The 21,612-nt window shown below is 38.4% G+C and overlaps 1 pseudogene; it reads left to right on the forward strand.

The window, feature by feature from the left end:
* The first annotated feature begins 748 nt into the window (after positions 1–748).
* On the forward strand, positions 749–1,242 carry LOC100462333 (diamine acetyltransferase 1-like; annotated as a pseudogene).
* Positions 1,243–21,612: the final 20,370 nt, after the last annotated feature.

Genomic DNA, 21,612 nt, shown 5'->3' on the forward strand with positions numbered 1-21,612 from the left:
ACCCAGTAAATGATACCATTATTATTACCTAGACTGCCTGTATTAGTTTGTTCCTGCAGTGCTATAAAGGAATACCTGAGGCTGGGTAATTTATAAGGAAAGGAGGCTTAATTGGCTCATAGTTCTGCAGGCTGTACAGGAAGCATGGAGCATGCATCTGCTAGGTTTCTAGTGAAGCCTCATGAAGTTTTCAATCATGGCAGAAGGCAAAGGGGGAGCAGGCACGTCACATGGCGAGAGTGGGAGCAAGCAAGAATGCAAGGGTGGGGGAGTCCTAGACTCTTAAACAACCAAACCATTCATGTGGAATCAATGCCCATGATCCAGTCGCCTCCCACCAGGTTCCTTGGGAATCACATTCCTACATGAGATTTGGAAGGAACAACTGTCCAAACAGTATCACCACCTTTCCCCAGTCCACTCTCCCTTTTATCCTGGCAAAAACCCTTCTATTATTTTGTTGCAAGAGTAATTGCAGTTTTTGCCCTTTTTTTAATTTTCAATTTTTTAAAAAAGTAATGGCAAAAACCACAATTACTTTTGCACCAATCTACTTATTCTGTAAATCTCAGTTCAAAAGCCATCTCTTCCATGATAAAGGGCACTCGGGCACAGCTCTTGGCACAGCTCCACTGAAGCACCTCTATCACTGACTGAGGCTCATTGGGTCATGAATGACGAACCACCTCCTCCTGCCGTTCAAGCATATGGGCCTATTACATAAAGGGAAGAAAAATAAAAGAAGAAAATGGCTAAATTTGTGATCCACCTTGCCATCACTGCTGACTCCAGTGGTATCTGTGGCTTATCAGGGAACTGGCTAAATATGAATACGTGGGGGACCAAGTAATATTAACTGAAAAAGATCTGCTAGAGGGTGGTTTCAGAGAGCATCCCTTCCACCACTGTGTGGTTGCAGAGATGCCCAAGAAACAATGGACTCTGGAAAGAAAGAATTACTGTTGGTTTCACCATGTACTATTGTACCTATGACCCTTGAATTGGCAAGCTATTGTATTTCTTTGGATGAGTAATGAAAAAGGCTTTGGCATAAATCAGAAATTCTGAAGAATTTAAGCCAGGTCGCAATGAAGTATCACTGTAGCACCATGCACTTCTTAGTAGCAGAATGGAATGAACCATCTGTTAACCTCTACGAAAGAAGAGGTGCCCAGGGAAGACAGCTGGAGACCCTTCAAAACTGACAAGGAGTACTTGCTAAAAATGGCAGAAGAGGAGTGAAGCGGGATGTAGATGATGACAACATCCATTCTACTTTAGAACAAATCCTCCACTTATCTTGCTTTCTCTCCTGTTTATAGTCAAATAATAGAATGAACACTCATTTCAAAATTTCATTACCAGTGGCACTGTTGCATGTTTGGAATGTCGTCTCTTTAAAATGACAACACTGTATGCAATTTGGAGTAGATTTCTCCTTGAACAACTTTTGATAAACTAGGTAGTATGGTCTTAATATATATGAAAAACTCATTCTTTTTTCTTTTTGTTTTTTTTGAGAAAAAGTCATTCTTGTAAATCATTTAAATGGGTATGATGTACACATTGGTATTTAGAGTTTCTGTTTTAATTCTTTCTAAATAAACTATCATTTAATCTTTTTTGTTGTTGTTGTTCTTAGTGTAAATTTTATTATTTTTCTCAATAGTTTATAATATATATATTGTTAGGGTGATTAGGAATTTAAAGCCAACACTATTCTTCATATAGCAAATGACAGCAATTCCTAGTGCACAGGGTGATTAAAGGGTTAAATGAAATAAATTGAAATTATTTGGAGTAGTGCCTGGCATACAATAAGTTTTTAGTAAATTATTTCCTTTATGATTACACATACAGTCAAAATTAACTATATATGCTACCTGTTCTATTTTCTCTGAAATAACCAAGTGCAACCAAGAAGCCTTATTGACTGATCTGCTGCCTAAGGTATTTGAGTACTTTGGTTTAGATCTTACCCTCTACCTCTCAAATTTTTATTTATTTTTTTTTAATTTTTTTTATTTTATTATTATTATTATTATTATTATTATTAGACTTTAGTTTTTATGGTACATGTGCCCAATGTGCAGGTAAGTTACATATGTATACATGTGCCATGCTGGTGCGCTGCACCCACCAACTCGTCATCTAGCATTAGGTATATCTCCCAATGCTATCCCTCCCCCCTCCCCCCAACCCACAAGAGTCCCTGAAGTGTGATGTTCCCCTTCCTGTGTCCATGTGTTCTCATTGTTCAATTCCACCTATGAGTGAGAATATGCGGTGTTTGGTTTTTTGTTCTTGTGATAGTTTACTGAGAATGATGATTTCCAATTTCATCCATGTCCCTACAAAGGACATGAACTCATCATTTTTGATGGCTGCATAGTATTCCATGGTGTATATGTGCCACATTTTCTTAATCCAGTCTATCATTGTTGGACATTTGGGTTGGTTCCAAGTCTTTGCTATTGTGAATAATGCGGCAATAAACATACGTGTGCATGTGTCTTTATAGCAGCATGATTTATAGTCCTTTGGGTATATACCCAGTAATGGGATGGCTGGGTCGAATGGAATTTCTAGTTCTAGATCCCTGAGGAATCGCCACACTGACTTCCACAAGGGTTGAACTAGTTTACAGTCCCACCAACAGTGTCAAAGTGTTCCTATTTCTCCACATCCTCTCCAGCACCTGTTGTTTCCTGACTTTTTAATGATTGCCATTCTAACTGGTGTGAGATGGTATCTCATTGTGGTTTTGATTTGCATTTCTCTGATGGCCAGTGATGGTGAGCATTTTTTCATGTGTTTTTTGGCTGCATAAATGTCTTCTTTTGAGAAGTGTCTGTTCATGTCCTTGGCCCACTTTTTGATGGGGTTGTTTGTTTTTTTCTTGTAAATTTGTTGGAGTTCATTGTAGATTCTGGATGTTAGCCCTTTGTCAGATGAGTAGGTTGCGAAAATTTTCTCCCATTTTGTAGGTTGCCTGTTCACTCTGATGGTAGTTTCCTTTGCTGTGCAGAAGCTCTTTAGTTTAATTAGATCCCATTTGTGAATTTTGGCTTTTGTTGCCATTGCTTTTGGTGTTTTAGACATGAAGTCCTTGCCCATGCCTATGTCCTGAATGGTATTGCCTAGGTTTTCTTCTAGGGTTTTTATGGTTTTAGGTCTAACATTTAAGTCTTTAATCCATCTTGAATTGATTTTTGTATAAGGTGTAGGGAAGGGATCCAGTTTCAGCTTTCTACATATGGCTAGCCAGTTTTCCCAGCACCATTTATTAAATAGGGAATCCTTTCCCCATTTCTTGTTTTTGTCAGGTTTGACAAAGATCACATGGTTGTAGATATGTGGCATTATTTCTGACGCCTCTGTTCTGTTCCATTGATCTATATCTCTGTTTTGGTACCAGTACCATGCTGTTTTGGTTACTGTAGCCTTGTAGTATAGTTTGAAGTCAAGTAGCGTGATGCCTCCAGCTTTGTTCTTTTGGCTTAGGATTGACTTGGCGATGCGGGCTCTTTTTTGGTTCCATATGAACTTTAAAGTAGTTTTTTCCAATTCTGTGAAGAAAGTCATTGGTAGCTTGATGGGGATGGCATTGAATCTGTAAATTACCTTGGGAAGGATGGCCATTTTCATGATATTGATTCTTCCTACCCATGAGCATGGAATGTTCTTCCATTTGTTTGTATCCTCTTTTATTTCCTTGAGCAGTGGTTTGTAGTTCTCCTTGAAGAGGTCCTTCACATCCCTTGTAAGTTGGATTCCTAGGTATTTTATTCTCTTTGAAGCAATTGTGAATGGGAGTTCACTCATGATTTGGCTCTCTGTTTGTCTGTTATTGATGTATAAGAATGCTTGTGATTTTTGCACATTGATTTTGTATCCTGAGACTTTGCTGAAGTTGCTTATCAGCTTAAGGAGATTTTGGGCTGAGACAATGGGGTTTTCTAGATATACTATCATGTCATCTGCAAACAGGGACAATTTGACTTCCTCTTTTCCTAATTGAATACCCTTGATTTCCTTCTCCTGCCTAATTGCCCTGGCCAGAACTTCCAACACTATGTTGAATAGGAGTGGCGAGAGAGGGCATCCCTGTCTTGTGCAAGTTTTCAAAGGGAATGCTTCCAGTTTTTGCCCATTCAGTATGTTATTGGCTGTGGGTTTGTCATAAATAGCTCTTATTATTTTGAGATACGTCCCATCAATTCCTAATTTATTGAGAGTTTTTAGCATGAAGGGTTGTTGAATTTTGTCAAAGGCCTTTTCTGCATCTATTGAGATAATCATGTGGTTTTTGTCTTTGGTTCTGTTTATATGCTGGATTACATTTATTGATTTGCGTATATTGAACCAGCCTTGCATCCCAGGGATGAAGCCCACTTGATCATGGTGGATAAGCTTTTTGATGTGCTGCTGGATTCTGTTTGCCAGTATTTTATTGAGGATTTTTGCATCAATGTTCATCAAGGATATTGGTCTAAAATTCTCTTTTTTTGTTGTGTCTCTGCCAGGCTTTGGTATCAGGATGATGCTGGCCTCATAAAATGAGTTAGGGAGGATTCCCTCTTTTTTATTGATTGGAATAGTTTCAGAAGGAATGGTACCAGCTCCTCCTTGTACCTCTGGTAGAATTCGGCTGTGAACCCATCTGGTCCTGGACTTTTTTTGGTTGGTAAGCTATTGATTATTGCCACAATTTCAGCTCCTGTTATTGGTCTATTCAGAGATTCAACTTCTTCTTGGTTTAGTCTTGGGAGGGTGTATGTGTTGAGGAATTTATCCATTTCTTCTAGATTTTCTAGTTTATTTGCATAGAGGTGTTTGTAATATTCTCTGATGGTAGTTTGTATTTCTGTGGGATCGGTGGTGATATCCCCTTTATCATTTTTTATTGCATCTATTTGATTCTTCTCTCTTTTTTTCTTTATTAATCTTGCTAGCAGTCTATCAATTTTGTTGATCCTTTCAAAAAACCAGCTCCTGGATTCATTTATTTTTTGAAGGGTTTTTGTGTCTCTATTTCCTTCAGTTCTGCTCTGATTTTAGTTATTTCTTGCCTTCTGCTAGCTTTTGAATGTGTTTGCTCTTGCTTTTCTAGTTCTTTTAATTGTGATGTTAGGGTGTCAATTTTGGATCTTTCCTGCTTTCTCTTGTGGGCATTTAGTGCTATAAATTTCCCTCTACACACTGCTTTGAATGCATCCCAGAGATTCTGGTATGTTGTGTCTTGGTTCTCATTGGTTTCAAAGAACATCTTTATTTCTGCCTTCATTTCGTTATGTACCCAGTAGTCATTCAGGAGCAGGTTGTTCAGTTTCCATGTAGTTGAGCGGTTTTGAGTGAGATTCTTAATCCTGAGTTCTAGCTCGATTGCACTGTGATCTGAGAGACAGTTTGTTACAATTTCTGTTCTTTTACATTTATTGAGGAGAGCTTTACTTCCAAGTATATGGTCAATTTTGGAATAGGTGTGGTGTGGTGCTGAAAAAAATGTATATTCTGTTGATTTGGGGTGGAGAGTTCTGTAGATGTCTATTAGGTCCGCTTGGTGCAGAGCTGAGTTCAATTCCTGGGTATCCTTGTTGACTTTCTGTCTCGTTGATCTGTCTAATGTTGACAGTGGGGTGTTAAAGTCTCCCATTATTAATGTGTGGGAGTCTAAGTCTCTTTGTAGGTCACTCAGGACTTGCTTTATGAATCTGGGTGCTCCTGTATTGGGTGCATATATATTTAGGATAGTTAGCTCTTCTTGTTGAATTAATCCCTTTACCACTATGTAATGGCCTTCTTTGTCTCTTTTGATCTTTGTTGGTTGAAAGTCTGTTTTATCAGAGACTAGGATTGCAACACCTGCCTTTTTTTGTTTTCCATTTGCTTGGTAGATCCTCCTCCATCCTTTTATTTTGAGCCTATGTGTGTCTCTGCACGTGAGATGGGTTTCCTGAATACAGCACACTGATGGGTCTTGAGTCTTTATCCAATTTGCCAGTCTGTGTCTTTTAATTGGAGCATTTAGTCCATTTACATTTAAAGTTAATATTGTTATGTGTGAATTTGATCCTGTCATTATGATGTTAGCTGGATATTTTGCTCGTTAGTTGATGCAGTCTCTTCCTAGTCTCAATGGTCTTTACATTTCGGTATGATTTTGCAGTGGCTGGTACCGGTTGTGCCTTTCCATGTTTAGCGCTTCCTTCCAGAGCTCTTTTAGGGCAGGCCTAGTGGTGACAAAATCTCTCAGCATTTGCTTGTCTGTAAAGTATTTTATTTCTCCTTCACTTATGAAGCTTAGTTTGGCAGGATATGAAATTCTGGGTTGAAAATTCTTTTCTTTAAGAATGTTGAATATTGGCCCCCACTCTCTTCTGGCTTGTAGGGTTTCTGCCGAGAGATCCGCTGTTAGTCTGATGGGCTTCCCTTTGATGGTAACCCGTCCTTTCTCTCTGGCTGCCCTTAACATTTTTTCCTTCATTTCAACTTTGGTGAATCAGACAATTATGTGTCTTGGAGTTGCTCTTCTCGAGGAGTATCTTTGTGGCGTTCTCTGTATTTCCTGAATCTGAATGTTGGCCTGCCTTGCTAGATTGGGGAAGTTCTCCTGGATAATATCCTGCAGAGTGTTTTCCAACTTGTTTCCATTCTCCCCATCACTTTCAGGTACACCAATCAGACGTAGATTTGGTCTTTTCACATAGTCCCACATTTCTTGGAGGCTTTGCTCGTTTCTTTTTATTCTTTTTTCTCTAAACTTCCCTTCTTGCTTCATTTCATTCATTTCATCTTCCAGGGCTGATACCCTTTCTTCCATTTGATCGCATCAGCTCCTGAGGCTTCTGCATTCTTCACGTAGTTCTCGAGCCTTGGTTTTCAGCTCCATCAGCTCCTTTAAGCACTTCTCTGTATTGGTTATTCTAGTTATACATTCTTCTAAATTTTTTTCAAAGTCTTCAACTTCTTTGCCTTTGGTTTGAATATCCTCCCATAGCTCGGAGTAATTTGATCGTCTGAAGCCTTCTTCTCTCAGCTCGTCAAAGTCATTCTCCGTCCAGCTTTGTTCCGTTGCTGGTGAGGAACTGCGTTCCTTTGGAGGAGGAGAGGTACTCTGGTTTTTAGAGTTTCCAGTTTTTCTGCTCTGTTTTTTCCCCATCTTTGTGGTTTTATCTACTTTTGGTCTTTGATGATGGTGATGTACAGATGGGTTTTTGGTGTGGATGTCCTTTCTGTTAGTTTTCCTTCTAACAGACAGAACCCTCAGCTGCAGGTCTGTTGGAGTACCTGGCCGGCCGTGTGAGGTGTCAGTCTGCCCCTGCTGGGGGGTGCCTCCCAGTTAGGCTGCTCGGGGGTCAGGGGTCAGGGACCCACTTGAGGAGGCAGTCAGCCCATTCTCAGATCTCCAGCTGCGTGCTGGGAGAACCACTGCTCTCCTCACAGCTGTCAGACAGGGACATTTAAGTCTGCAGAGGTTACTGCTGTCTTTTTGTTTGTCTGTGCCCTGCCCCCAGAGGTGGAGCCTACAGAGGCAGGCAGGCCTCCTTGAGCTGTGGTGGGCTCCACCCAGTTCAAGCTTCCAGGCTGCTTTGTTTACCTAAGCGAGCCTGGGCAATGGCGGGTGCCCCTCCCCCAGCCTTGCTGCCGACTTGCTGTTTGATCTCAGACTGCTGTGCTAGCAATCAGCGAGACTCCGTGGGCGTAGGACCCTCTGAGCCAGGTGCGGGCTATACTCTCCTGGGGCACCGTTTCCTAAGCCCTTCGGAAAAGCACAGTATTCGGGTGGGAGTGGCCCGATTTTCCAGGTGCCGTCTGTCACCCCTGGAAGGGGAACTCCCTGACCCCTTGCACTTCCCGAGTGAGGCAATGCCTCGCCCCTGCTTCGGCTGGTGCACGGTGCGCTCACCCACTGACCTGCGCCCACTGTCTGGCACTCCCTAGTGAGATGAACACGGTACCTCAGATGGAAATGCAGAAATCACCTGTCTTCTGCGTGGCTCGCGCTGGGAGCTGTAGACCGGAGCTGTTCCTATTTGGCCATCTTGGCTCCTCCCCATTTAATCTTAAAAAAAAACTATATGCAGTGGTGTGCTGAAGCTGGCTTATACTTGTTTGTGAGAGCTGGATTTGCATTTAATCTTAAAAAAAACTATATGCAAATCCAGCTCTCATGAACAAGTATAAGCCAGCTTCAGCACACCACTGTTTAAACTCTATCATCACCCCCAAAATTTTAATCACTCCCTTTTCTGTGGTCTCAAGCACATTATTCGTTTGACTTCTATGTATGGGAGAATACTATGATGAGCTCAATACATGACTATTTCCCACAGTAAAGTGTGAACTCCCTAAAGTCAGGAATAATTACCCATGTCACCCATTTTTAACACAATAGTTTTCTTCTTGAATATAGCTAGCAACTAGAGTAAGCATTTTATATAAATACAAATGATAAAGAGATAAGCCAAAGAAAAGGGAAATAATATTGACGAACCATAAAGAAAATGATCTTTTAAAATCACAAATGAAGAAGGGAGGAGGAGAAGGATGAAGAAAAGGAAAACAGGAAGAGGAGAAAAAAGAAGCGAAGGAGAAGGAGAGGAAAAGATGGTAGAGAAAAAGCCCATAGAAGCTTCTGAATATAACAGTGTCCTACAATATGATCCCTTTTCAAAGTATTTAAACTGTGCACACCATGTAAATTTCATTGGTGGCCTTTATTTAAATTGCTATAAATTGATATGTATCTATCATTGATTAAAGGCAAAGTGTCAGCCCCATTTATTTTTATTTTATGTAAAAGAAAATTATGCTCATTTTTCTCAACATGTCATTGTAAAAGCTCACATGGTGAGAAACTTGTGGGAACTTTCGCTTCTGGGTGAAAATTAAATGCTTAATTAAAATGATTCTTATTGGCCCTCTGTAACACTCATCTTTCTGAAAAGGGGTGTCATATATTGCAACACTTACAGTGAAAAAGGCTAATCCTCCAGTCTAAAAATATTTCCATCCTGCTTTAATGATGGTTTCATAAAGAAAGGAACATATATATTATTCAGCATTTAAATAAAATGTGGCTTAACCTTTAAGCAGAATGTTTTCATATTTTTTTAATTTTTTTCTTTGGAACTAAAATAAGACACATTGCATTGATTTAATATTCACATACCTGAAAAAATGTTTGCCCTACTCCCTGGGGGCAAAATCATTTTTAAAATTAGAAATGAGTAGTTATGACTTTACACAGTATTCTTGTCTTTTGAATATGTTCCAGTCATCTACTTCTATTTAAAAACCACTCCAAATTAAAGTGGTTTAAAACAACAACAATCATTTTATTATCTTTTATAGTTTCTTTGGGCCAAGAATTTAGAGTAGGCTCATCTGGGTGGTTCTGGCTTAGGGCCTCTCCTGTATTGCATGTATTATACAAGGACTTAGGACTTTCTGAGTTTTACAAAGAATATTTTAGTCCTATCTAGCCCTTAAATCTTTGTCCTAAAGCCCGTTTTTGAAAACAGTTTGTTGTCTGAAATGACTGCTCTGAACCTTTTCCATTTTCTATAAATTCCACTCAAAATGGAATAATTTGTTCTTTTGTTCATCACCCTCCTTTCATTTTGTCATGGGCAGTAAGAAGCCAGATTGATCCTTCAACATTCCACCTGGAAATCTCATAAGCTAGAGAACCACTGAGTTCATTAGGCACATGTTCTATGTTCTGCATTCATACAGGCAAGAATTTTGCTAAATTTTCTGTCACTGCATAACAAGGGTTCTCTTTTTTCTAACTTCCTGTTACATTTTCTTCACTTTGCATTAAGCCCTCACAGACAGCCTTCAAGATCCGTTAGGCTTCTGCTAACACTCTCCTCAAGATCCTTCGAGCTCTCACTGACACCCTCCCTAGGCGCTTTGGGATTTCACTAAATCTCTTCTAAAGGATTCTGTCCACTGCCCAGTGGACAAGCCCATAGGTTTTGTTATGTTAGCACTCCATTTCTGCATCAAATTCTGCTCCATTAGTCTACTGCTAAATGATGAATCACACCAAAAGGTAATCACTTAAAACAACAACTATCATTGTTATCTTTCATTATTTCTATAGGTCAGAAATTCAGAAAGGGCTCCGCTTATGGTTCTGACTGAGAGTTGCTCATTTGCAGTCCACAGTAGGTGGAGCTGGAACAATGGACAGCTGAATCAGCCGGGCTAATGACAGCTAATGTTTCTCTGTCCATGTAGATGCTATGCTTCTCTATGTGGTCTCCCCATGTGGACTAATTTGGACTTCCTCACAGCACAACAGTGCCAGGGCAGCTGATCAGCATACATAGTCTGACTTCCTCTGGAAGAAGCATCCTAGGAGAGCCAGATAGAATCTTATGGCTTGTTCCGAGTTAGTATCAGAATTCATGCAAAGTCATCTCAACTGCATTCTATTTGTAGGAGCAGTTATAATCCCACCCAAATTCAAGATGAGGGAAAGAATTAAACTCCACCTTTTAATGGGGAAGCAGGAGAGGATTTATTTTGCAACCATTTTTTGAAAATATAATCTGCTACATAATTATACTTTTCAACTTTGTTCTGTATGGTTTCATTTTCTAGCTGTTTTTAGGCAAGAAGTAAAATAAACCATTAGTCATTGGAACAGGATCTCCATTGGGGCTGGGGGAAGGGGCCATGTTTTTACCATGACTTCAAGATTATGGATTCATAATCCTCATTGCTAAATGAAATCAGGCTTTCAGTGTATACTTTAAATGGAAACCATGCTTTCTTTTCTTGAAAATGTATATTTATAAATACAATTATTTTGTTATTCTGCCAAGAAATGCTAGAATATAGTGCTGTTATATACCTTAGTTCCTCTACAATGAATGGTATTAAATATCAAACATTTACTTCTTCCCTTATTTGTCATACACATATAAAGCTGTCTTTTAAATAACTTTATCACCATGCCAAATAACATCATTAGTCATATCTGGTTGATGGGGTTAAAAATCATTTTTATCTTTTTCTAAACAATTTTTACATTGACTAAATCTAGTGAAAACTATTACTTGTATTATTGGAATGGAATCCATACTCTTTTCAATTTAACCTTATCTCTCTGTATCGTATGTTAACATGATTACAATTTTGAAGATTATATTTTCAGTGATTCTAACACTTCCAAATGTCAATAAATATTGCCATAACACATAATTAAGAGAAAGATAACTATATGGAAATAAAATTTAATGAACACTTTAATACATCGAGTGCCATACATCCACACATAATTCACTCCTGCACTAAAGAAGTGTGAATAAAACAATACAGTACTCCCTAGAAAGAGGGACCCATCCATCGTACAAAGTGTGATTCATGATTCTGTGGCAGTTTGGGGAAGCAGGCCTTCATAACCTACTTCTACTATCCAAACAAAACCACATTTGCACTTACCACTGCCAAACAGACATAATCACATAATACAAATATCTCGTCTCTGCCTCTGAATAAAGTGATCTTTTCTGGAATGGAACATACTCTGAATTTCTTGCAACAGTTCAATTCTAATCATTGTGTCTCATAAGTATGTTTATATGTCTTAATTTGCATTGGGGAAAATAGTTCCCATACTACAGGTCTTCCATGCTAACATCTCCAGCAAGTCCTATGCCAACACACAACCATAGGTCCAGGTGAAAATTTAACTCAGCAACCTCAAAGTAGAAAGACCATAGATTTTGGAGTCAGAACACCAGTGTTCACATTCCTACTGGATCACATATTTTCCCTGGGATCTTTAGAAAATTACTTCTCTCTGAACCCCTTTCCTTGCTTGTATAATAGTATATGGTATAATATACCTACCTCAGAGACTAGATTTGGGGAATCCATGCAAGGATATAAGGTGTATGATACATGAGTTATCCAGAAGCTGGTTTTCAGTAGTGAAGGTTTAGCTTTATTTACTTGGATTCTTGCAGGGCTCTAAGAAATGGCAAGAAAAAAGAGAAAGTAGAAGTATAAATGAGGTGGAGAGAGGGTTTTTTCTTGAAATAACTTTATTTGTCTTCAAAGCAATAGTTTATTTCCCCAAGAAACAAAGACTCCTTGGAACTCAGGCTGCTAAGGGATTGTTTTAGCTCTATGAGAACAGGACCTGGATTCCAACCCTGACCTTTGTACAGCTGACTAGTTAGGGGTTCAAACCCATTCTAATGCAAACACATGAAAACAATTAAACAGCCAAATTCCAGGCAGACTTCTCAATACTATGGCTTATTTAGCTCTTAGCAGGGGATACTGCTGTGGCCAAAAAAACCTGGTTTACCATAGAGTGATGTCTGAAGAAAATATAAAGTCGTATCAACAAGTTTGTTACAAACCACATCTTGACAATAGAATAAAGTTTGAATATTCCATTGGTGGTGTGTATGTGTACCTTCTGCATAATGATGTCTACCCTAGAAGATTGAAGTGGAAGATAAAAATAGCCTAGATAATTTGAGCAAGAGGAATAATAATAAAACCTGCTACTTATTCAGGGAGGACAAAAATGTGATTGTTCTAATATTTGAATTTTATTAACTCAAATAGTTTGAACACTCAGTTCTCATTTACAGATAATTTTCTAACCTTCCACCTTCTTTTATCTGTTTTAACACAGCTTAGTATTATGGAATTGGCAGATCAAGATTTTCAAAAGACATTGGCCACTGAGTCTCAAAACTTCACATTAAATCCAACTAAAAAATACAAGTAGTATTTTTATTGCTATTTTATTATTTTTATTGCTATAAACCAAGATGGACTCCTTTCTAAAAGATATAATAGTTGCATCTCCAGATAATCAAAATGGTGATGCATTTTTAATCATATAAAATTAGAACATTTTGTATCCAGGTATCATGGAGCAATAGGGATATTGACTTAAGGTAAAGTTTATGTCTGCAGAAATAATATGGTATACTTTAAAGCTTTATGTCATATTTGTGACTTTTCATTCATTATAAAGTTACCTGTGTGATATAAGTAAAGTTTGTCTCCAGATTATAAGAAATTACTAAATAAAAATAGAAATGTAAAGAAATGAACGCTATGAATGTTTAAAAAGATAGTCTTTCCTTTAGAAATCTCAGATTATGACAGTTCAACATATTCAAAACCATGAAGATTATTGACTTCATGTAATTTTCATATCATAATCTTTTTAGGTACATTATTTTTAAGATATTATTTTCTTTCCTAAAATAGAATAGATAATGTATTCTTAGACATAGTATTTTCTGAGGACAAAAAACAATCAATAAATAAATGAATGAATTCTATGTCTATAAACATCAGGACCTTCAAACAAGAAATGAAGAAAAGGAAAATCAGCCTACCTTTCCAAATTAGTAAACTAAAAATCAGTCTTTGCTCATAAAACAGTAGTATATACAAATCCTTCTTTTCTTGTGAATAGTGTCCTGCTTATTCCTTCTATCAGCATATAGATCACAAATCCATTGGCCTTCTTAAGTTTATTCAAGACTCTTCTATGGGTAGATGTACCCTCTTTATTTTTTGAATTGTTTTTATTACAGTAAAATACGTATAACATAAAATTTGTCATTTTAACGATTCTTAAGTAAAAAATTAGTGGCATTAATTACATATACAATGTTGTGCAACCGTCCCCACTGTCTATGTGATGGGCCCTCTTTGCACAGAGGAACACAGAAAAGCCGAGATGTTTCTTAGAAAACAGTGCTACAGAAATTAGCACTGTATTTTAATGTTTTCTCTTCATTTTTTGAGGCTCTCAAATCTCTGTTCTCTCTGTTATTGACTTACCTAACTACATGTTTGAAGAGTGTGAAACATCATGCTTTCCAAACATACCAAATGTGACTCCCAGTTTTAATTAAAAAGTAATTTCAATTAAGACTCTCATATGATACCGCTTTTAAAAAAGTAATTTCAAGACTTTGGGGTACTGGGAGATCTAAAACCTATATGAGTTAGAAGTCAGAACAGTTATCTCCAGTAATCCTTTCTCTACAGAAAGAAAATCATAAAGAAAAAATGCAGAAAGTGGAATATTTCTTTTTCTCAAAAAAATGCTTTTTTTTTAGAAGACAAAGAAGCTAATTTTCTAATATTTGTAAGAGAATGTCAAACCTATCTTCTGCTCATATGGCTTTGCTCAGTTGATTTCTAAGTGTACGATCTGCTCTTAATCAGAAACACAGAACACATGAACTTAGGTTCCTTGCCAGAAAATGCAGCCTCAAATTGGCTACTGACCAACTTTTATCAAAAGCCTACTTGCAAAAAAAAATAGCATTACTGAAAGGACACAGAATCCACTCATTCTTTGAAAAGCTTTCAATTTTTTTCCTGTGTGTCAAGATAATATTGGGAGACATTAAGCCAAGGTATCTGTTGTTTTCCAGTACTCTCCCTTCAACACTGAGGCAGCACCAACAGCTTTCTATATGAACTACCTTTCGGTTAGAGCAGATACAGAAAGAAAAAAAGGCAAAATCTTAAGCTTTTGAGTTCACAAGTTAACTTCTATAAACCTGTAGCATAGTCTTGGCTCTCAATTGCTAGTAAGGTACATGACGTGAAAGGATGTTTTAAATTAAAAAAAAAAAAGAATTTCCTTAAAATAGCAAAATTCAGGCCAGGTGTGGTGGCTCACACCTGCAATCCCAGCACTTTGGGAGGTGGAGCAGGCAGATCACCTGAGGTCAGGAGTTCAAGATTAGACTGGCCAACATAAAAAACCCTGTCTTTACTAAAAATACAAAAATTAGCCGGGTGTGGTGGTGGGTGCCTGTAATTCCACCTACTCAGGAGGCTGAGGCAGGAGAATCCCTTAAACCCAGGAGGTGGAGACTGCAGTGAGCAGAGATCACTGCCATTGCACCCTAGCCTGGGCGACAAGAATGAAACTATGTCTCAAAAAAAAAAAAAAAAAATTCAGAGTCTGGCATACACACCAGAAATAAGGAGTAAGGGAGCATATTTGATAACATGAAATATAAGAAATCCGTGAGAAGTGAGGAAGAAAAAGATCATAGAATATGTTACCAGGTGTTAGATGCCAGTTGGTACATTAAAAAACACCCACTACTCCACTCCTCAATCATATTTGAATCTATGAGACAGGTTCATCCCATTGCTGAGTTGTACTGTGAAGGGGGCTGCTGTAGAACTCTCCAGAAGGTTGTTGACCCTGCAGCTACCACCTCTGTAAGTTTACAGCAACTCACAGAGTTGGTGGTGGGCCAGGAGCTGCTGTTGGTCATGAGGGCCAGCAGCTGGGAAGGACAGCTGGAAGTGGAGTGGGGAAGCATGGAGATGAACTGGAATCTGATGGCACTTGGCATCTGTCTTCACTGCTTCTAACCAATGATAACTTTCCAAGTATTATGGCTGCTGCTTTCACTTCTGCTTTCCAAATCTCCTCCAGACTCACTTCTGGCCAACTCTAGTCTAGAAATCTACAGTAAAATACAGTTCACAGCGTAAGCTCATAGTAGAAGGTACATGGAGTGAGACTACTGATGGGCAAAATGAGAGTTATAAAATGGGTTAAACAAGGATACATAAAAAGGAATAAAGAAGGTATTGCAGATGAAGCAACAGAATGAGCAAAGGCACAAAAGTGGAAATAAATATTATGTGGATAGGAAACCAGAATATGTAGGAGAGCAGGAGGACACAAGATTGCTAGATTGGCTTTAGAGGAGCCATATTATGCAAGACACAAATACCAATTAAAGTATACAAATAAGTACATTCTTGAGGAAGTTACTAAGATGGGAGTTAGGAGAAGATTAGCATAGCATACACAGTGATTCAGAACAGAAAGAGGTTCAAAGGGATCCATAGAGGATTGCTGTTTATGAGATCATGAAAACATGGACAAGCATAGTGGCAATGTGACAGAGAATAAAGCAAAATCTGAAAGACATACCAATTTACAAATCAACAGAACTTAATGCCAGACCAAAGGGCAGAGCTTCTGGGGAATGAAATATTGGATAGCAAGTTAATAAAAACAATGCTTCAATGATTTATTCAACTATAAATGATTTTGAGCCATAACAACTGAGGTCAGATTTATGCACTATAGATCCTCACCACCAACTTCTCTAGATTATATAAAGCGACTTCAATAAAGCAGCTTCCCAAGGTGTCTAGAGAGCCCATTGCTCAGGATGGTGCTTGTTATATTCAATAATAGCTACTCTAGTTTAGATCTTCATAGACAATTTCACCTACCCCCAAATGAGAATAAACAAAGGCTATTTATTCAGAGTTTGCCAGTCAAGGGACTCAGTCATCATCACTTGCATTTGGCAAAGACTTAAAGACAAGCCACAAAGTGGGAAAGCTTTATAGTGAACCAAAAGGCTCAGGTATCCCCTGATTGTAGGTTGTTGTCATGGAGAAGCTGGTGTTGGGCTACCTAGAAGTAGAGCAAATTATGTCATTGATTTGGAGAGCACATTTGACTTTCTCTGATTGATCCTCATTTGGAAGCATTCTGTTGCTTTATCTGGAAGCTTGGACATCATTGGCTAAGCCCTGACCGCTCTGGTCCAATTGCTGCAAAGGTTGTGGTTTTGCTTCCTGGGCATGTGGTTCAGAGTTATATTGTCATATGTAGTCTGGTCATTGTCCATTTGCATATTAAGTCTTTCATTGAGAATATTTGAATGATAGTTCATTTTTTTCATTAATTTAGTAACTTTACTGATTCATATGTCTATGGGTTTTACTCTCCAAACTATAAAATTGTGTTTAACTATGTGACAAACACCAAGTATTGTGAGAGTCTCCCAAAAGGAGGGAAAAAAGTAGTTGTCAACCTGGTAGATGAGTCAGCCCACCTTATATTTTACTACATCCATAATAATAGTATAATCTTCCTAGATCACAACTTTCAACATGTCACAACTGAGTTCAAAAGTCTATAATGGCTTCTTGTTGTCAGCCTCCTTTTTGTAGTGTCAAGCCCCACCATCCATTCATTCCTCAAACGGTTATTGAAAGCCTGCAACATGTTAGGCATTGTGTTTAAATATTGGAGATGTAGTCCACGCCTGTAAAAAGTTCAATGTTTAATATGTAATGTAATAAATACCAGTGCAGGGCATTGTAAGAACACAGAGGAGGAACATTAAAAGCAAACAGGATACCTCCCAGCCCTCCACCCAGTGGTGGAGGACAACCCAGGCCCAGGGTCTCCCAGCTCTCCACACCATAGCAGGAGACTGCTGGTGTCTTCTGGCCCTCCACCCAGTGGAAAAGAATGACCTAGATGTGATATCCCCTGACCCTTCACCAGTTGCAGAAAGCAGCCTCAGTAGGCATTTTCCTCCTACAAAAGAATCAGCAGAGATTGAGCACAGGAAGTTTACTAGCACTGTGAATGAAGAGGAGGCCAGGTGGAATGTTCACCGTACCGCAGGTCCAGCATCCCCCCACTGTCCACCTAATGACACCGGGGGAGGCCCAGGGAAGCAACTTCTACCTCATAGGTGCCACCGGCAGACCCCAAATAGGAACCCAAATAGAACAGGAAGAGCAAAGCAAAACAAAATAGTATTAAAATTCCTCTGAAAACTAATTGCATTTGAACAACAATCCACAAAAGTAAACCAGAAGCTACATGCTAAACCTAAACAGGGTAACTACCTGCTAAAAGAGAAGATTTAAATCAGATCAAGAATCTCTTAATGTAATAGCCGGAATGTCTAGTATACAATGAAAAATCATTCATCATTGCAAACCAAGAAAATCACAACTTGAATAAGAAAAGACAATCAACTGACACCGAAACTGAGATGATTCAGAAATTGTAATTATCTGAGATGGATTTTAAAGCCACCATCATTTTTTTTAAAATGCTTCAACAAGCAATTATGAAATCTCTCAAAATAAATGAAAAATAGAAAAATCTCAGCAAAGTTTTTTTTTTTAAAGAACCAAATGGGAATTCTAGAGCTGAAAAAAATAATAACCAAAAATCCTTCACTGGATAGGCTCTATAGCAGAGTGGAGATGACGGAGAATAAAATCAGTGATTTTGAGGATAGATCAATGGAATATACTCAATCTAAACAACAGGAAAAAAATAGACTAAAAAATGAACAGAGCCTTAGGGACCTGTGAGTCATTAACAAAATATACAACATTTGTATTATTGAAGTTTTAAGAAGGAAAGGAGGAAAGATGTGAGGCTAACAAAAAATACGCTAAGAAAAAAATGTCTGAAAACCTTCCAAATTTGGCAGAAGACATAAACATACAGATTCAAGAGGCTGAGCCAGCCCCAAGTAGGATAAGCTCAAGCACATTTATGCCAAGACACATCATGGACTTCTGAATACACAATAAAAAAATGAACACAGAGTAAAGACAAAGAAAAAAATTCTTAGAAGCAACGGGAGAGAAACAACACATTACCACATCCCCACAGGGGAACACCAATTCTAATGCGGAAGATTTCTCATCTGAAAGCACGGAAGCCAGGACAGGGTGGCACAACATTTTTCAAGTGCTGAAATAAAACTGTCAACCTCAAGTTCCATATCTGGGAAACCATCTTTCAGGAATTAAGAGAAAATAAAAACATTATTAGGAGAAAGAAAACTAAAAGAATTAGTGGTGATAAGCAGACCAACCCTTAAAGAATGGCTAAAAAAGCCCTCCAAACCAATAAGATATGATTAGAGAAGACTTGAAACTTCAGAAAGAAAAAATTAGAAGGACAAAAATATGGGTAAATATTCTATTTACTATTCTTCTCTTCATGAATTTCTTATATCATGAATTTTCATTTACTATTCTTCTCTTCATGAATTTATTATATCATATTAGAGGGTTAAAAATATATGACACCATCTGATGTGATGTTCAATGTGTGTAGTGGTAATACTTGAAAATTGTGTTTTAAAAGTGAGCAAGGTAAAGGGACTTAAATGGAAATAAAGTTTCAGCACTTTTCCTAAGATGGTAACACAACACCTGTAGGCTGTGGTTCATTTATATATATTTGTTACATATATATATATACACAGAGAGAGAGAGAGAGAGAGAGTAATGCCTAGAACAACCACTAAGAAAACAATACAAAGTAAGGTACTCCAAAATACATATAATAAATTAAAAATAGAATTCAAAAAATAATGTTCAAATACATTATAGGAAGGCAAACTAATCAGGCTCCAGCCAGGTCCTAGCCAATCCACCAACTGACATGAAAAACATGAGCAAGCTGGTCAAGATCAGCATACCTTGGTCCAGCCAACCCACAGTCTTACAAGAAATAATAAACAAATGTTGTATTAAGCCATTAAGTGTTCTGAATGGTTTGTTGTATACTATACTTACCTCAAAAAACATGCCTTTAAAAAACTGAATTTATCAACCTCATTACTGTGAAAAGCATGCTTTTTCTTTCTAATTCTCTATTTCGATTATTCAATTACTTAAGCTCAAAACCTAGGAGTCACCTGAGAATCTTCCCACTTTTTCATTTGCTTTATTTTGTAGGCAAAGGGGAGTTTCTGAAAGATTTTAAGCAGAGGGAAAACATAATCAGATTAGTACTTGAGAAAGAGGTGTAGCAGTAGTTCTCAAAGTGTAGTCGAAGAAGCCCTGGGGTCCCCAAGACCATTTTAGAATGTTTGCAAGGTCAAAACTATTTCACAGTAAGTAATACTGTTCACATTCATTTTCTTATGAATGTACTATGGAGGCTTAGAGAGGCTACATGACATGTGATATCACAATAGATTGAATGTAAAAATAATTCATCTGTCGTCTATTAAAACACACATAACAAAGATTTGAAAAAAACAATGCCACACTTCTCACTAAATTTTATTTTATAAAATATATTTTCATGAAAATGTTATTAGTTGATTTCTTGCACGTCCATGTGAAGAGACCACCAGACAGGCTTTGTGTGAGCAATAAAGCTTTTAATCACCTGGGTGCAGGTGGGCTGAGTCCGAAAAGAGAGTCAGCGAAGGGAGATAAGGGTGGGGCCATTTTATAAGATTTGGGTAGGTAAAGGAAAATTACAGTCAAAGGGGGGTTGTTCTCTGGCGGGCAAGAGTGGGGGGTCACAAGGTGCTCAGAAGGGGAGCTTTTGAGCCAGGAGAAGGAATTTCACAAGATAATGTCATCAGTTAAGGCAGGAACAGGCCATTTTCATTTCTTTTGTGGTGGAATATCATCAGTTAAGGCAGGAACCGGCCATCTGGATGTGTATGTGCAGGTCACAGGGGATATGATGGCTTAGCTTGGGCTCAGAGGACTGACATTCCTGTCTTCTTATATTAATAAGAAAAATAAAATGAAATAGTGGTAAAGTGTTGGGGCGGTGAAAATTTTTGGGGGTGGTATGGAGAGATAATGGGTGATGTTTCTCAGGGCTGCTTCGAGCGGGATTAGGGGCAGCGTGGGAACCTAGAGTGGGAGAGATTAAGCTGAAGGAAGGTTTTGTGGTAAGGGGTGATATTGTGGTACTGTTAGAAGAAACATTTGTCATTTAGAATTATTGGTGATGGCCTAGATACAGTTTTGTATGAATTGAAAAACTAAATGGAATAAGAGAAGGAGAAAAACAGGTATTAAAGGTCTAAGAATTGGGGGGACCCAGGACATCTAATTAGAGAGTGCCTAAGGAGATTCAGCATAGTCCTGCCAGCAAAGATTATTTATTTACTTCAAGAGTTAAGAGTGGCAGTTTGGGGATAGCACCAGGAGATATCAGCTGTGATGGCTTGGAGAAACAGGGTAAACCTGCAGTGTAAACAAGAGCAGGGCATGTATGAGTAGTTGAGAACGGTGAATAGGAGTATGACTAGATAGAAGATAGTAGGGATGACAAGTTTTTTGGGGCACAGTCCAAGTTGGTCTGGTGTCTGGAATGAGACTGGGGCTTAATAAAAAGGAGCATCCATACAGGAGCTCAAATGGGCTGTACCCTGTAGCATTCCAAGGACAGGCCTGAATTCTGAGAAGGGAAAGTGGTAAAAGTATTGTCCAGTCCTTTTTAAGTTGGTGGCTGAGCTTGGTGAGGTGTGTTTTGAAAAGACCATTAGTCTGTTCTATCTTTCCTGAAGACTGAGGACTGTAAGGGATATAAAGGTTTCACTGAATACCAAGAGCCTGAAAATATGCTTGGCTGATTTGACTAATAAAGGCCAGTCTGCTATCGGACTGTATAGAGGTGGGAAGGCCAAACCGAGGAATTATGTCTAACAGAAGGGAAGAAATAACCGCGATGGCCTTCTCAGACCCTGTAGGAAAAGCCTCTACCCATCCAGCAAAAGTATCTACCCAGACTAAGAGGTATTTTAGTTTTCTGATTCGGGTCATGTGAGTAAAGTCAATTTGCCAGTCCTGGGCAGGGGCAGATCCTCCAGCTTGATGTGTAGGAAAGGGAGGAGGCCTGAACAATCCCCGAGGGGTAGTAGAATAGCAAATGGTACACTGAGAAGTGATTTCTTTGAGGATAGATTTCCAGGATGGAAAGGAAATGAGAGGTTCTAAGAGATGGACTAGCAGCTTGTAACCTACATGGAAGAGGTTATG

Source organism: Pongo abelii, chromosome 3, assembly GCF_028885655.2.
Source record: "Pongo abelii isolate AG06213 chromosome 3, NHGRI_mPonAbe1-v2.0_pri, whole genome shotgun sequence".
In the NCBI taxonomy this organism is placed as follows: domain Eukaryota; kingdom Metazoa; phylum Chordata; class Mammalia; order Primates; family Hominidae; genus Pongo; species Pongo abelii.